Below are 14,726 nucleotides of genomic sequence, written 5' to 3' on the forward strand. Positions count from 1 at the left end.
TGAGAACTGGATTCCAGGGCTGCCTCAAGCAATTATGCCTCTCTGTGCCTCAGTTTCTTCATCTGTCAAAATGGGCCTTTTAGAAGGCCATCCAGAGGATCAAATAAGACAAAGTATTGCAGTTCTATGCAGTGTTAGTTATTATTAGCTCTGCTGTGGAGGAAAATCAGATTCTTGACTAATGAAGCAACAGATCTATGTGCTAGTTTTGATGGGCTTAATATAAATTTTTAAATGTTTGCAAAGTTATCTAACAATAATAATAATCATGCAAGGCTTGTAAAGTGTTTTTCTGTAGGTTAACTCAGGTGATTCTCACAACCACTCTGTGAGGTAGGTGTTATTATTATCTTTAATTTACAGGTGAGGAAATTGAGGCACAGAAGGGTTAAGTGATTATCCCAGGGTCACACAGCTAGGGAGTGACTGAGACAAGACCTGATCTCAGGCCTTTGTGAGTCCTATCTTCATTGTGCCACTAACTTCCCCAAATAAAATAATTAAAAAGTTAATTTAAAAAACAAGAGCTAGAATACTCATTGATGACTTCTGTGACCTCTGTGACCCTGGTCCAGTCATCACCTCTCTAGGTGTTAGTCTCTCCATCTGTTTAGAGAAGTGTTTGAAACCTAGGATCTCCAATGACTAGTCTAGCTCCAAACGCCAGGCTGGGATAGTCAGTCTGGAGGCTGTTTATGAATCTTATGAGTGTTTATGAATGGTGAAAGGGGAAAGTTTTCAATGCCATGTTTCAAACTAGAAAGGATCCTGGGTTGCTCATTTTCTACCTGAATAGTTTCCCAGCTTTTCTGCCTTAGGGATTTCTGTTGCCTTATTCTCTATACTGTCACTCCTCTCTCATGCATTGGATCAGTGTCTCCATAGTTTCACTTTCTCCTTTACTTTAATCATACATTGGATGAATTACTGATCTCTACCAGACCTCAGGTTCCTCCAATATAATAAAATGAAGTCCAACTAATGTTGTGATCTCATCTATCCCTTTGACCCTGAATTCTTATATTTTGACCAAGGAGAAGATGCTATAAAGTCTACACACACAGGCACACATACACCTTTGTTTCAGAATCATTACATTGATATTATGTCTTCTTTGCATCACATTTATATACATACTACATGGAAGAATGTAGGGAGACAAGGCCAGTAGCTCAAAGTTAGTTGAATAGCAGGGAGAAACCAATTCAACATTTTTTTCATTAATTTTATGATTATAATTATTTTTGACAGTACATATGCATGAGTAATTTTTTTTTACAACATTATCCCTTGTATTCATTTTTCCAAATTTTCTCCTCCCTCCCTCTACTCCCTCCCCTAGATGACAGGCAATCCCATACATATTAAATGTGTTACAGGATAACCTAGATATAATATATGTGTGTAAATCCAATTTTCATGTTGCATGGTAAGAATTGGATTCCAAAGGTATACTTATACATCATTGAAAATTAGACTCGAACAAGTAGAAATGAATGACTCAAGGAGAAACCAAGAAGTAGTCAAGCAAAACCAGAAAAACGAAACAATTGAAAAGAATGTCAAGTACCTTATTAGAAAGACAACAGACCTGGAAAACAGATCCAGGAGAGACAATTTGAGAATAATTGGACTCCCTGAAAAATGTGAGGAAAACAAGAGCTTGGACACTATTTTCGAGGAAATTATCAAAGAGGACTGCCCAGACATTTTGGAAACAGAGGGTAAAATAGACATTGAAAAAATTCATTGATCACCTACTGAAAGGGCCCCTAAAATCAAAACGCCAAGAAATATAGTGGCCAAGTTCAAGAACCATCAGACAAAGGAAAAAATACTGGAAGCATAGTAGTGCAAACAGTTTACATTCAATTCCCAGTGTTCCTTCTCAGGGTGTGGCTGTTTCTGTCCATCCCAATTCAACATTTAAAAACTATAGCAGATGCCCTTGTAAATAACTGAGCTAATTCCAGGCACCCATTTGTCTCCTTTCCATTTCTCCCAGGAAGCAACTTGCGCATTCTTCTTTCTCTCCAGAATATTTATTACCCTTCCTGACTTCACCTAACTTCAATAATCACCAGCATCTATAATACACAAACATTATTAACCATATGGGCTTAGTAGTAGACAGATGAAATAAGACCAAATTTCACCAAGTTAAAATGATAAATCTGTCATCTTGTTGACTTGGCAAACAACATTTATTTCCAGTAGCATAGATTTAAAACTAGTGAATGGTCAAAGCCAGCAAATCTAACCCCTCTCATTTTGCCAGTCTAAAAGTAAGGAAGTGGTTTGCCCAAAATAATAAGTGGCAGAGTCAGAGTTCAAACTAAAGTCCTTTTACACCAAATCCAATATCCTTACCTTTACATGTTGTCATTTTCCTTTTCTCAAAAAAGGAGAGGCAAGCGTGTGGATGGGAAGAAGAGGAAGAACAGAAAGACTGGGAAGTACTAGCAATTCCACCTGTGTGGAAACCCTAGACTTGACTGTCTCTTTCAAAAATATGATTTATATACATACAAGATACTTCTCCCTGTCTACCTTTTTAAGAGAGACTGGATGAGAAAGCACTTGAAGATGAGCATGGCTCCACCACTAACATTAGGAAAACAATTCTAAAAATATTTGCCTTACTGTTGCTGAGTCAGAGACATCACCTGTGTATGTGGGGGCACATGCTTCATCTTTGTTACTGGTATTATATTTAATAAACCTCTCCCCACAACTCTTAATAATGTGAAACAGTAAAGAGAAATGATAAGGGGCTCAATACAGACTCATTATATGTGAAAATGTTGTTAGTACTTGAATGACTGGCATCATTATTTGGATAACTTGAAAGAAAGGTTTGGGCTGAGCTGTGTATGATGGGGTGATTCTAAAAAAAATAATGTGTAGGGAGAGATTTAAAATGGGTACTTATTTCATGTGAATAAGGCATAAAAGAAATGATACAGAAAAAGCATGGAGGGCAGGAAATGCTGGAATCTTACCTTCATTGGGAATGGGTTAAATAGGAAACTATGTATATATCTAGAAGCATATAAAAGACTTTTGAATTCATAAAGAAAGCAAGGGAATGGGGTGGGGGAAGAGGACAAGGGAAGGACTCTTAGAAGATTGGGTTGGTTAAGGAATAGGAAGGCAAGATAGGAGACAAAAGTAAATTAGAGGAGTGTGGAAAGATATGGTAAATGGGGTGAGAAGGAAATATAGGAAGAAGGAAAATACACAAGTAATTATAGCTTAGGATGTGAATGAGATGAATATTTATCCATAAAATAGAAACGGATAGCACATTAAAAATCTGAATTCAACAACTGCTTCCAGGAAACGCAATAAAAATCAGAGCTACACACAAAGATAAAATAGAGGGCAGGAGTAGAATTTAATACACAAAAAGGCAGAAGTAGTAATCATGATCTCATACAAAATTAAATAGACTTACTCAAAAAATGAAAAATATCCTGTTTCAGCAATATTATTTAACTTTGTCTTAGACCATGTAAAATAAACATACAGTAAAAAATACTTGAGAGTATACAGGCCAAAATAGACACAGTAACTATATAAACTATAAGCATAAAACATTTTTCATATTTTATTATATAATAAAATCTAAATAACTGAAACAATACTTATTGTTCATGGGTGAGTAAATCCAATATAATAAAAAAGTGATAATTTTACCTAGCTAATCTATTTTTTCAATGCCATCCCAATTAAGTTACTAAAAATTAATTCACTGAGGTAGAAAAAATAATAGCAAAGATCATTTGGAAAAACAAAAGCTCAGGAATTTCGAAGAAACCAAGGGGTATAGATATATAGGAAGAAGATTCAGCAGTATCACAACTTAAACTGTGATATAAGGGGAGAGCATTGTTGAAGTATAAAATGTATAATTTTTATTACTTTAAATTAAAATTCTACAAATAAAACCAATGTAGCCAAGAATAGAAGAAATGAAGAAAACTGGGGAAAACTTTTACAGCCATCTCTCAGATAGGTCATGATTGTGATGAAATATTGTTGTAGTATATGAAAAGATGAGCTGACTGATTTTGATTTATTAAAAAAAAAAAAAACATGGGAAGACTAGGACCTATGTAGGAAGATGCTATCTACTTTGGAAGAAAGAGATCACAAATAGAAATATGCATAGTACAGTCTTATATATATATATACATGTATATGTTTATAGACATTTATGTATACTATATATAGCAATGCTTAATTGTACCTTCTTTAGGGTGGGGAAGTGAAGGAGAAGAAAAAATAAAGGAAAAAGTGAACAGCAGAAACACAAGAAAACTTACAAGGAAGCAAAGAAAAGCTGGGTAGCTTGGAAAACAATGTGTAGTATTTATTAAATAGGCTTTCTTGAAATGGAAATTTATTGCTTTATATTTAATCCCCTCTTACATTCTTCTCTTGTACATGGCAATGTACTTTGTTTTGTTTTGTTTTGTTTTGTTTGTATTTAAGTAATTTTAAAAATTTATTTTGTATTTTCCCCAATTACATATAAAAACAATTTTTAACATTCATTTTTAAAACTCTGACCTCCAGATTCTTTCCCTCCCCTCCTTTGGGAATGCAAGCAATTCAATATAAGTTATACATGTGTGATTACACAAAACATTTTCATTACAGTCATGTTATGGAAGAAAAGACACACACCCACACACATACACACAAACCCTGAAGAAAAATTAAGTTTTTAAAAAAGTATGCTTCATGACAAATGTGTAAATATGTTTAGAAGAATTGCACATGTTTGACCTATATTGGATTACTCGCTGTCTAGGAGAGGGGAAGAGAGGGAGGAAAATTTGGAACACAAGGTTTTGCAAGCGTGAATGTTGAAAACTATATGTATTTTGAAAATGAAACACTATTATTTGTAAAGGTTTCAACTCTTTGAATCAATGCTGCGGTTGGACAATTGAGCACTTGAGGCTAATTACTGATTGGACAATATTCCATAAGAATATGCTTGGAAAATGGCCCTTCCCACTATCCTGTGCTGGTCCAATCATTTGGTGTAAGCAGAGAATTGTGGGAGGGACTAGGAGGTACAATGAGACTAGCCAGGGTCACTTCTGCAAGAGAAACAAAGAGATGAGGTTGCAGAGATCCTACACTTCCACTCTCTTCACTTCTACCACCAAAGACCAAGAATAAAGACTTTTGCTTATCCTGATTCCAGCAGATTCTAAGGTATCCAGGGTGCTAATGCAGTTGCAACAATTATTTAAAAAAAAAAAAAAAGTATGCTTCAAATTGCATTCAGAGACAGTTTTTTCTGTGTGTATGGATAGCATTTTTCATCCTAAATCCTACAGAGTTGTCTTGGATCACTATATTGCTGAGAATAGGTATGTCATTCATAATTGAACATTTTACAATATTTCTGTTATTTTGCACACAATATATGTCACTTTGAATCAGCTCATGGAATTTTTTCCAGGTTTTTCTGAGAGCATCCTGCTCATCACTTTTAACAGCACAAAAGTGTTCTAATATAATTACATACCACAATGTAATGTTCCCCAACCAATGGGCATCCCTTCAACTTCTAATTCTTTGCCACCAGAAAAGAGCTGCCATAAAGTCCTTCTGTACACACAGGGTCCTTTCCTTTTTTTTTTTTTTTTTTTTATCTCTTTTGAGATAGACTTAGTATTTGGTATTACTAGGTGGTATTGCTAGGTATGCATGATTTATGTCCCCCTTTTTTTCATGTCCTTTTGGGCATAGTTCCAAATCACTATATAGAATGGCTGAACCAGGACTTCTGGCCAAGATGGCAGAGAGGACACACGCATCTATCTAAGCTCTTTCTTGCCATCAGAATAATTTTTTTCATGATATGGCTTTGGAATTAGTGCATGACTGAAAAAACCTACGAATACATTACCAACAGAAGATATCCTTGAAATTTTCCAGAAAAAGTCTGTTTTTGCTCATGGATCGGGATGGTTAGACATGGAGCAAACTACAGGCAGCAAGAGCATGGAAGGCAGCTTACACTGAGCAGACTGGAAAGGAGCCATTAGAAAATTTGCGGGGAGAACATTACCCAGTGTGAACTTCTTTGTCCTGGAAGCAAGCCAATAATACATCAGCAGAGAAACCATAAACACAGGGGGTAAAGACCTCAATCCTGAAACACTAGGGTCTCTGGGGACCTGACCACACCCACCCAAAACTCAAGAGTGACATAGCATGCTTTCAGAGTGGCTGCTGTGCATGCAGCACAGCCATTGTTGTTTCACTGCTGCCTCATTGCTACCTCCTGTAGTCTGTAGAGGAAGCTTGGTAATACCATACTACCCAAAAAGCAGACTACATTTGCTTTTTTTGTTTGTTTGTTTTCTTTGATTCTTTTTTGTCAAAAAGAGCAAAAAATTAAAGCAAACTCTATATAGATAGCTTCTATACAGATAAAGAGCAAACTTCAAACCCTAAGGAGACTAAAAACAGAGTGTCTCCAGATGAATCCTCCCCAAAGGGGGATATTATCTGGTCCTTACCACACAAGACTCTCATAGAAGAAATTTAAAAGGCTCTTACAAGAGAGCTAGCAGAAAAATGGGGAAAGGAAAGGAAAGCTTGGGTCTGGATAAGGCATCCCATTCATTTAAAGATAGAGTGGATAAAGAAATCAAATCCCTGAAAAACAGAATTAGTGAATTGGAAAAGGTATACAATTCCAAGGAAAATAGAATTAGTGAATTGAAAAAAGAAAATAGCTCTCTAAAAAATAAAATTGGTGAAATGGGAAAAAAAGTCCATGGAACAAAATAACTCACTTAAAAACTCAATGGACAATTACAAAAAGAAATAAAAAAGTAAGTGAAGAAAATAATTTATTAAAAATTAGAATTGAACAAATGGAAATGAATGACTCGAGGAGACACCAAGAATCAGTCAAACAAAACCAAAAAAATGAAACAATGGAAAAAAATGTTAAATACTTACTTGGGAAAACAACAGACCTGGAAAATAGATCTAGGAGAGATAATCTGAGAATGATTGGACTTCCTGAAAATTAGGATGAAAAAAAGAGCCTAGACACTTTTTTCCAGGAAATCATCACAGAGAACTGCTCAGATGTTACAGAAACAGAGGGTAAAATAGACATTGAAAGAATTCATCGATCACCTACTGAAAGAGACCCCAAAATCAAAACTTCAAGAAATATTATGGCTAAATGTAAGGATCCTTTAAATGGGCTGCCCTGGTGCAACAGGAGATTGAGTAGTCCAGAAGTAATCTCTGTGGATATAGGACTACCCTGTGGGTGGGATCCTAGCCATATTGAGATAGCTTCATAATGGGTGACGGCTGGTTGGCTGTGTGTGTGACCTCACAGGACCTTTATAAGCCCACTGCAGGCAACAAGTCGCTCTCTTTAACCTGGCTCCCTAGCCTGGGGTAGCTGAGCCAAGCTGATGGATAGCCGAGAGAGGTAAGGAGTTTGATAGTGAACAAGTGGATGTTCAGACCAGGTGTTCACTAGGGAGTTAACAGGTCAGGGCATTATGTGAGCAGGTATAATAAAGGCTTTTAAGATTACACGTGGCTGTTCTTGAGCGTGCTATCGGTTATTAAACTACCATTCAAGAAATCGTGGCCAGAGACCTTTGAAGGCCTCAGAGGAGGAGAGCTGGGTAGAGATGACACTGCAAAGGTCAGTGGTCAAAGATACTCTGTTGGGCCTAGGACAGACTGGTAATAGTAACTGCCAGGAGAGCATGTTACAGCTAAATTCCAGAACTATCAGACCAAGGAAAAAAATACTACAAGAAGCTAGAAAAAAAAAAAAATTCAAATATAGAGGAGCCACAATAAGAATCACTTAGGATCTAGCTGCTTCCACTTTAAAAGATCAAAGGGCCTGGAATATGATATCCCAAAAGGTTAAGGAACTTGGTATGCAGCCAAGAATAACTTACCCAGCCAAAATAAGCATTTTTTTCCAGGGAAGAAGATGGACATTCAATGAAATAGGTGAATTCCATCTATTCTTGATGAACAAACTAGAACTAAACAAAAAGTTTGATCTCCAAATATAGGACTCAAGAAAAACATAAAAAAGTAAAAAGAAATCCTGGGAACTATATTTCTGTTATGAATATACATAAAGAACACATGTATAATTTGGTTTTACACTTATAATATAAAAAAAGATGTTGGGAGCCAAGGGCTTCAGCCCAGGTGTCTCTCCCCCCTAAGTGGTCCTGCCCAGGTGTCTCTCCCCCCTAAGTGGGCCTTACCCTCAGACAAATAGTTTCGAGAATCGGCCAACCATAGAATATTCCAACATTGTATACTGTTCCTGCTCATTGAACCAGCCATTCCCATGTTCCTTTCCCAGGCCCAACCCTACTTCTCTTTCTCATGCTTTTTGCTATATAGGCTGTACCCCAAGAGCAATAAACTGAGACCTTGACTAGAATCTGCTTGGTCTCGCTCTTCTTTCTCACCCGTTTCTCTTTCAGGCTGGATTCCCCTCGACTCCCCAAATAACTGAGTCCCGCTGGACCAGGACAGGTGGCGCCCAACGTGGGGCTCAAGGTACGGACCCTTGCCAGACGGACCCCTCCCAGAGAAGTCATCACTACCCCCATTAGAAGAAGGACCACTTTCACCTCTCATGAGAGTTCCAGTCCTTGGTAAGTTTTGAATCGTCCATCTCATAGAAATGGGCCATAAGTTATTTAAAGAGCAGGTTTTTATAAAGGACCTTAAAGCATCCCTCAGAGAAAGAGGGGTTAGAGTAAAGAAAAAAGATTTAGTTAGGTAGTTTCTTTTTATAAATGAAACTTGTCCTTGGTTTCGGACCAGAACGGACCAGAGATTCATCCCTAGAAGTGGCTGAAAGTAGGCAGAGACCTAAATGATAAATTACAGAAGGAAGGGCCGAATGCTGTTCCCACAACTGCCTTTTCCTACTGGGGCTTGATTTGTGATATTGTAGAATCAGCATCTAATGACCCTGACAAACAGCAGCCCTCAACCTTTAAAAATAAGCACAAATGTAAAAAGATGTCTGACCATAGATAGCTTTTATGGAGACAGGGAAGAACAGACCTCAAACCCTGAGGGCACTAAAGGCAAAATTTCTCTAGATGTGTTGGTCTCCATCTCACAAAACTCTCTTGGAAGAATTCAAAAAGGATCTTAAAAGAGAGTTAGAAGAAAAATGGGGAAAGGAAATTAAAACTTTGCAAGAGGGCTTGGAAAAGGATAAACAGAAGTTATCTGAATAAAACTCTTTAAAATATAAACTTAGTGAAATGGAAAAAGCATATAATTCCTTACTAAATAGATTTGATAAAATGGAAGCTGAAAACAACTCCTTAAAAAACAGAATTTGTGAAATGGAAAAAAATTAAATGAACAAAATAACTCATTTAAAAGTTCAACTAGCCAAATACAAAAGGAGATTAAAAGAAAAACTAACTGATGAAAATAATTCACTAAAAACTAGAATTGAAAAAATGGAAGTGAATGACTCAATGAAACTTCAAGAAACAGTCAAACAAAACCAAAAAAAAAAAAAAAGATAGAGAAATAGAAAAAAATATAAAATACCTCATTGAAAAACAACTGACCTGTAAAAAACAGAACCAGGGGGACAATCTAAGAATTATTGGAGTACCTGAAAACTATGATGAAAAAAAAAAAAAAAAAAAACACCAGCCTAGACAACATCTTTCAAGAAATCATCAAGGAAAACTGCTTGATATCCAAGAACCAGAGGACAAAATAGCCATTGAAAGATTTCACCAATCTCCTTCTGAAAGAGACTCCAAAATGAAAACTCCAAGGAACATCATGGCTAAATTTCAGAATTATCAGACCAAGGAGAAAATACTGCAAGCAGCCAGAAAAAAACAATTCAAATGTCAAGGAAGATTACCCAGGACCTAACAACTTCCACTTTAAAGAATCAAAAGGCCTGAAAAATTATATTCTGAAGGGCAAAGGAGCTTGGATTACAGCCAGGAATAACCAACTATCCAGCAAAGCTGGATATCTTTTTCAGGGAAAAAAAAAATGGACATTCAATGAAATAAGTGAATTTCATTTATTTTGATGAAAAGAGCAGAGCTAAACAGAAAATGTGACCTTCAAATACAGAAGTCAAGGGAAGCATAAAAAGGCAAAAAAGAAAAAAAGAAAAAATTTAAAGTTAAAGTTTACATCCCTATATGGAAAGATGATATGTTTAACTCTTGAGAACTGTATCTTTGTTAGGGATATACTTAGAGGGTGTAGGTATAATTTGACTTTATTGTGATGATATAAAAAAGAAACTAGGGGTGGAAAAGATTATACTATTAGAAGAGGAAAGGGGAGGCAAAATGGGGAAAAATTGCATCTCATGAAGAGGCAAAAAGAGACTTATTACAATTGAAGGAAAGAAGGGAGAGAGATGAGCATTATCTGATCCTCATCAGATTTGGCTCAAAAAAAAGAATATCAGGCACAGAAGTAGAAGGGGAAAGGGAGAAGAAGCTGTAAAAGGGGAGGGAGGTGGTGGTCAGAAGTAAAACACTGGAAAGGAGGAAAAGGGGGAAAGGAAAGAGAAAAGTAGAATTTGGATAAAATAAGATGGTAGGAAATGCAGAAATATAAGGTTCTTGGTGGATTTTCCTGGTGGTCAGTTCAGTAATAACCACAAGAATAGCCAGGTATTAAAGTCCAAATTCTTTATTATCTCCTTCACAATCTTGTCTCCTTTCCTGGGGCCCAGGCTAGCTTTCTTAGAGACCTTCTGGAGTCATGGTTTCAATGGAGAAGCTAAGTAGGACAGCCCTGCCACCAAGATGGTGTGAGACGGGATAAATGAATCTGGCTCTCCTTGGCTCCAAGAGCTTGAGCTCTTGCCTCCAGTCCTCTTGTCTTCTCTGGCTCTGTCTCCAAGCTCTCTGGGTCTCTCTCTGGCTCTGACTCTGGCTGAGTTTGTCACAGCTTTATATGCTCTACACTGATTATAAACCAAACATTATATCACTAGGAAATCATAATTTGTTGTAAGATTAAATCAATCATACTGAATTTAGAGAACTATTAATCACCATATTAAATGAGATAACCATTGTCTCATCAATTCCACTGAATTAACACCTTGTAAGAATCCTTGTTTCAGGTTTAGAGTTGTGGCCCATAACATCTCCCAATTTCTTTTGTTTTAGAACATAGGTGGTCATGCTCTCCCTGACTTCTCAAGGAGGTGAGAACCCCAAAAAGGAGGTGATCACACCTTCCCTGACTCCTCAAAAAAGGGGTAAAAACATCCAAAAAGGAGGTGATCACGCCCTCCTTGACATCTCAGGAAGGGAGATGAAAACCAAAGGAAAATGGTGAATCAAACCAGATTATTGGGTTTCTGAAGGATCTCACTTGAAACAGGTATATATAAGTCCATCAACATGGGAGTTATTACATAAGCATATAGCAATATAATACAGGCTAGTAGTGATGTAACAAATAACATGAGTCAACATGAGGAATTATACATATCCATAAGTCCTAGAAATAGTCCAAAACCAATCTATTGTCCATTACCAATCTATTGTCTGGGAATCCAATGATTCCTGCTGGTTTTGAAGTTCTGTAACAGTCTTATGTCTCAGGGAATCCAATGATTCATGCGGGTTTTGAAATTCTGTAACAGTCTTATTATCAGCCATGCTCTTTCAGTGTCAGATGTTTTTTAGGTCTTCTCCTTGGTTTTGAGGTTTTTCTCATTTTCTGTCTCTCTCAAGGTGCTCATTGCCACCCATCTGATTCCTTCTCCATCTACAGAGAGACAAGCAAACCCTTTCTCCCAAGCAGTTAACCTATCTAGTCCCTTCCATTCACCACTTTCTGAATTTCTCCACATGACTTGGCAATTACATTGGAGCTGCTCGCACTGGACACTGCCCTTCTGTTAAGTTAAAAACCCTGTATTCTCCCCAATTGTAATCCCTTTCTCCCATCTGATTGCTTCTATACTGATTGATCATATCAGAGTCCTGAACTTCTAAAGACTCTCTGGGTCTTTAGACCCAGCTGCTATCATGCCTCACCTGTTTTTTGTTTGAGGTCTTGGAGCTGGTCCCCATCTCTCATTTCCCTGGGTCAGTCTACATTCTGAGGCCCAGTGGAACCCCTTATTGCATTTTGAACATAGGGTTTTGGGTCTTGTTCTCTCATCCTGTCTTCTCATTCTATCTCTGTGCCTACACTGAGCTTTCAAATGCCCTACTTTACCACACTGAAAGCATCAACGAGTCTCTCTGGGAGTCCCTTGCCAAGAGGGACCCTGTCTTCCAATGTTCTGCATCATAGCCTGGGTATAACACAGCATCTTATGATCTCCTCCAAAGGAGCATCTTTGTGTAGTCCCCATATAATTTTTCTACAAACCTCATTAGCATTTTCTTTAGCAAGTTGTTTGATCATTATTCCTGTAGCTGGATTTTCTCCAATTGCTCGTATGACAGCTATCTGCAGATGTCCCACAAAATCAGCAAAGGGTTCATTTGAACCTTGCTCTATTTTCGTGAAGGCTTCCCCTCTATCTTTTTTTCCTGGGAGGGAGGCCCATGCTTTGATAGCAGCAGCAATTTGCTCATAAGCTATCAAAAAATAATTAATCTGTACTGAAGCATCTGCACATTGACCTTTACCTGGTAGTTGATCAAAGGTGATTTGTATATTAACTCCAGTTTGCCTATTTTGTTAGGCTTGTATTCTACATAATTCACTATACTCCAAAAGCCACAACAAGTTTTGTCCAGGCTCTAAAGATGTCCTTGCTATAGATTTCCAATCACTAGGGGTTAAAATTTCATTATTAAAATTTCTCTAATACCATCTTAACATAAGATAATATAGCAAAATTTTCCTTCTTGTCTGTTTTTGTACTTACCCTAATTTCTGGGTCACAGATGTAGGTCCTTAGTACCACGTTCGGATGCCAAAATGTAAGGTTCTTGGTGGGTTTTCCTGAAGGTCTTGGAGCAGCTTTCGATTCAGTTCAGTAATAACCATGGGGCAGCTAGGTAGCACAGTGGATAGAGCACCAGCCTTGAATTCAGGAGGACCCGCGTTCAAATCTGGTCTTGGACACTTAACACTTCCTAGCTGTGTGACCCTGGGCAAGTCACTTAATCCCAGCCTCAAAAAAAAAAAAAAAAAAAAAAAAAAGTAATAACCAGGTGCTAAAGTCCAAATCCTTTATTATCTCCTTCACAATCTTGTCTCCCTCACAATCTTGTCTCCTTTCCTGGGGCCTGAACTAGCTTTCTTAAAGGCCTTCTGGAGTCTTGGTTTCAGTAGAGAAGTACAGGAGGCCAGGCCAGCCATCACAAAGCTGATGAAGATGGAATGAATCTGTCTTCTAAGGCTCTCAATGAATCTGGTTCTTAGTGCCCACTTATATAAGTCTACTCTACACTGAGTATAAACAATCATTATTATCATTAGGAAACCATTATTTGTTGTAAGATTAAATCAATCATGCTGAACATAGAGAACGATTAACCACCATGCTAAACTAGACAACCATTGTCTCATCAATTCCACTGACTTAACACCTTGCAAGAATCCTTGTTTCAAGTTCAAAGTTCTAGTCAATAACACAGAAGTAGTAATTTTAAGTGTGAATGTGAATGGGATGAACTCTCCCATAAAACAGAAGTAGATAGCAAACTGGATTAAAAGGCAGAATCCTACAAGATGTTGTTTACATGAATCACATTTAAAGAGAGGAGGGGAGGGGAGAAGAGGGAAGGGAGGGAAGGAGAGGAGGGGAGGAGAGGAGAGGAGAAAAGCAGAGGTAGCTATCCTGATCTCAGATAAAACAAAAGCAAAAATAGATCTAATAAGGAAAGAAACTACATTTTTTAAATGGTGCCATAGACAACGAATACTAAACATATATGCATATATGCACCAAGTGGTATAGCATCTAAATTCCTAAGAGAGAAGTTAAGAGAGTTGCAAGAAGAAATAGACAGCAAAACTACGCTAGTGGGGGATACCAACCTTGCTCTTTCAAAAACTTGACAAATCAAACCATAAAATATATGAGAAAGAAATTAAGGAGGTAAATAGAATTTTAGAAAAATTAAGCATGCTAGACCTTTGAGAAAACTGAATGGAGACAGAAAGTAACAAATTTTTTTCTCAGTAGTACATGGAACCTACACAAAAACTAACCATGTATTAGGGTATAAAAACCTCAAAATCAGATGCAGAAAGGCAGAAAGAGTAAATGCATCTTTCTCAGATCATGATGCCAAAAAAAAGAAAAAGAAAAAAGAAAGCAAATTAAATAAATGGCCAGAGAAAAAGAGACCACAAATTAATTGGAAACTAAATAATCTGATACTAAAGAATGAGAGGGTAAAACAACAAATCATAGACACAACTGATAATTTCTTCCAAGGGAATGATAATAATGAGCAGCATACCAAAATTTATGGGATGCAGCCAAATCAGTTCTTAGGGGAAGTTTTATATCTGTAGATGCTTACTTAAATAAATTGGAGAAACAGAAGATCAATGAATTGGGCATGCAACTAAAAAAACTAGAAAAAAGAACAAATTAAAAACCCAATTAAGAATCAAATTTAAAATTCTGGAAACAAAAAGGGGAGATTAATAAAACTGAAAGTAAAAACTATAACTTTTTTGTTAGGCTTGTA

The 14,726-nt window shown here is 37.0% G+C and overlaps 1 long non-coding RNA gene across 7 annotated transcripts in view; it reads right to left on the reverse strand.

Annotated features, from left to right (window-relative positions):
- LOC141548776 (uncharacterized) overlaps positions 1-14,726 on the reverse strand; it is a 99,483-nt gene that overhangs the window by 41,825 nt on the left and 42,932 nt on the right. For 6 of the 7 annotated variants that reach the window (XR_012484054.1, XR_012484059.1, XR_012484057.1 and 3 more), the window contains one exon: positions 12,947-13,195. The exons of the other annotated variant lie outside the window; for it this stretch is intronic. This is a non-coding gene — a long non-coding RNA (uncharacterized LOC141548776). The remainder of the gene's footprint in view (positions 1-12,946; positions 13,196-14,726) is intronic. 7 annotated transcript variants of the gene reach the window in all.

Source organism: Sminthopsis crassicaudata, chromosome X, assembly GCF_048593235.1.
Source record: "Sminthopsis crassicaudata isolate SCR6 chromosome X, ASM4859323v1, whole genome shotgun sequence".
NCBI classification, from domain to species: domain Eukaryota; kingdom Metazoa; phylum Chordata; class Mammalia; order Dasyuromorphia; family Dasyuridae; genus Sminthopsis; species Sminthopsis crassicaudata.